Source organism: Zonotrichia albicollis, chromosome Z (assembly GCF_047830755.1).
Source record: "Zonotrichia albicollis isolate bZonAlb1 chromosome Z, bZonAlb1.hap1, whole genome shotgun sequence".
Taxonomy (NCBI): Eukaryota; Metazoa; Chordata; class Aves; order Passeriformes; family Passerellidae; genus Zonotrichia; species Zonotrichia albicollis.
The window spans coordinates 33,662,879-33,666,276 of record NC_133860.1 but is presented as its reverse complement, the minus strand read 5'-3'; positions in this window follow the sequence as shown (position 1 = coordinate 33,666,276).

The window sequence follows — 3,398 nt, the reverse complement described above, 5'->3', positions numbered from 1 at the left end:
GCGCGGGCGGGCTCCTCCCCCACCCCCCCCCCCGGCCCCTCACGTGCGGCGGCTGTGGCGGGAATGGCGCTGCCGAGGCCGGGCAGGCCTGGAGCCGGCGGGCCGCAGATGGCGCAGGGATCATTTCACTGCCCACGCCTTTTCCGAACATTAGCGTCACACCCAACATGTGCTTCTGCTGGAATAATTAAAAAATAAAGGAAAAAAAAAAGTTGTGTAAGACAGGAAAAAAAAACCAAAATTAACTCCCCCGGATAACTCAAACTTTAGAACGATACCCCTTTCCCACTGCTTTTTTGTTATACCAGACTTGTAGGAGATAAGAAAGGTAACTAAATTTCTGGCTCAGGACGTGATGCTGAAGCAGAGGAGAATATGGATTGCACTCCTGTTGGTTCAATTCATCTACTAAAATCAATAGCAAGTAGTCTGGTGCTGCAGCTTGGGTTTCCAAGCTACCAGTGCAGTATCTGTTCTCTCTGTACATCTTTTTATCTCTGTGAGATAACATAGAATGCTTATTCATAAAAACATTAAGGAATGCCCTCTGTAATTTCATAAACACGGTAAAACACATTAAAACCTGCTCCACCACGTTCAACAGATATTCCTTTCAGAAAAACAACTTGAAAAATGGTGTGTCTCTTCAGGAACTTTAATGCCTTTTGTTGCAGAAAGAAGTAACACCAGATCTGTATTTCTGCCGTGAACATCTGAATGTTTAGCAGGTGCTTTGAGCATCATCAGCAAATTCCTGCAGCGGTTGAGGAATTTTGGAAAGTGGTCTTTGAACTAATGCTTTTGTTATCCTCTCAGCCATCATCTGTTAAGCCCTACCCGTTTCAGCTGTTCATTTTTCAGGAGCATCAAGACAGGGACTCAGAGTTGCAAAGTAGGTGAGAGACATTACCAGCTTCTCTGTATCACAGTGAGGTTAAATCTGTGCCTCTAGATTTTTTGTGTGTGTGTGTGTGTGTGTGTGTGTGTGTGTGTGTGTGTGTGTGTACACAATGTGCATAGTGCTGGGAATTACCAGCTTTCAGAAAGAACAATCTGCAGTGGGACCATCTCTGCGGGAAGTATGTTAAACTGTTCACAAGTTCTCATAGCAGCATCTGAAACTAGCAGGGAGGCTCATGAGTGAAATTTCACCCACTGTGGTAACCATTTTACTTTTTTCCTAAACAAGGAAGCAGAGTGAACTGCTTCATGAACCAAAATGGCTCCTGTTTGCATCACACTGGAGCTCTGTTTTGGATGGCCAGAAAGAAAAAGAGCAGTGTGTCTGTTCCCCTGACAAATTTATAGTTAGTGACAGATGTGCTACTCTGACACATCTAAACCAAACTGAAAGCTTTAAAATTGTTCCTCTTACTTTCCAGGAACAGGAACCATTCCCTCAGCTTTGCCAGTGTAATTTCATGTTCAGCATTCCATACAGCTTAAGTTAATAATTTTAATAGTAGACACGGGGAACTACTATGAATGCAGTCATAGCAGCAGATCTGTAATCCCTGGTGGGAGATCTCAGTTAATTTTAACGACAATCAGATGTCACAGCCTCTAACTAGTAGATAAACTTGGAGAGTTTTTTTTTCCTTATTCCTTTGACTCTTTGCACATCACTCTGTACTGCCTCCAGATGACTTTCCACTATGCTAGGAGAAGCCAAACTATGACATTTTGTGACTCACAAGAAATTACATGGTAATGATAAGTAATTTCTTCATCTCAGAAGATTCTTTGGGGAGCTAAATATTTTTTCCCCCTACGTCTGCTAATAATAATAATGGTGGCAGCGTACAAGTTGCACAAGATGTTTACAGATTACCCTCGAGGTAATTTTACCCAACCAGCCCTACTCAAGCAGAGTCATATGCTTGAGCAAAACCAGAACAAAGTATTATCCAGCATATGTAAACAGCGTCTTATGTATTACATTCAAACACAAAATGGAGTTGCAGCTAACCAGGAAAACATATAGAAGTATTTTACAAAAACTTGTAAGAATTTACCCCAAATGTGAGTGCAACCCCTTAAAGTGAGGAAGAAGAAACCAGCAATGTAAACATCATATTCCTCTCAGAGATGAGCTCCAGATGCTGATAACATGCAGTAAGTAAAGGACCTGCAGTCCTTTACTTTAACCACTGCCCAAGAAAGAAACCAGCAACCTCACGGTCCAGAGCAGCTGCAGAAGTGTGACCCTAGCACCAAGAACAGGGGAAAGAAGCAAATATGTGCATAAACCCCATTATTATTTCTTTCTGTGTAACAGCTCTGGACTAATAATAATCTGACACATAGACTAATTTCAACGAATTATTGCCTTAGTTAAATAGGAGGTACACTTTCTCTTTGCCAACAAACAAGATTTTGAGTGTAGCATAGATATATATAAGCTATATATAAACATCTGTAACTTATATGCTATCCTGATGTATTATCAGTATATTTCAGAAAAAAAACCTGAAGTTTTCTCTGACAAAATCCAACACCCTTCCAAGTTTGTTACCTATGTGACCATGCTCTGTTTAATCAATGGAGAAGTTTACCATAATGTATTACAGCGACCTTAGACGGTCACTGTGGTGAGAGAAGGACGAGAATCTTGTTCCTTGTTCAGAAGGCTTGATTTATTGATATAAGATATATAATACATTATAACTATACTAAAAAGAATAAGAAGAGAAGTTGCAGAGAGCAGCTATGCTAAGAATAGAATAGAAAGAATGAATAACAAAGTTCTGTGTTCAAGGAATCTCCCCTGCGCTGCTCCTTTGATTGGCCCTTAGTTGGAAACATGCAAAATGAGCCAATCACAGGATCACCTGCCACATCTCACAACAGCCGATAACAATTTGTTTACATTCTTCTTCTGGGGCCCTTTGCTTCCCAGAAGAAGGACAAATCCCAAAGAAAGGATTTCTATGAAGAAATGTCTGCGACAATAATGTGTCAATTTTATGAATTTGTGCATACTACAATTATAACTGCTAGTGCAGAGCAAAGTATGACTTGAGGCAGTAAAAAGAAGATTCAACATAGCATAAGATGGAAATTTCTTGGAGCTGGATTTAATACTTCCTTTGTCTTACAGATTTGCCAAGAGCTTCAAAATTAGTTTAGGCTCCCATTTTTCTCCTGTCCAAGCATGTAGGAAGAGACACTCTGCCTAGGAGGTAATGTGTCATCAGAAGAGAAAGCCAGAACACAAACACTGCAGGACAGAGACTGAACAGCCTTTTGTGAAGTCAGCTGTTGCAGCAGATTTCATGAGGGAGCAGGATGAATCTACTTCTGCTAGGTTTATAGTTCTTACAATAAAACACTTTTCCTAAGCATAACTCAAGAACTGTAGTGGGTGACCACGAATGCAATGAAACACAGATAATCTA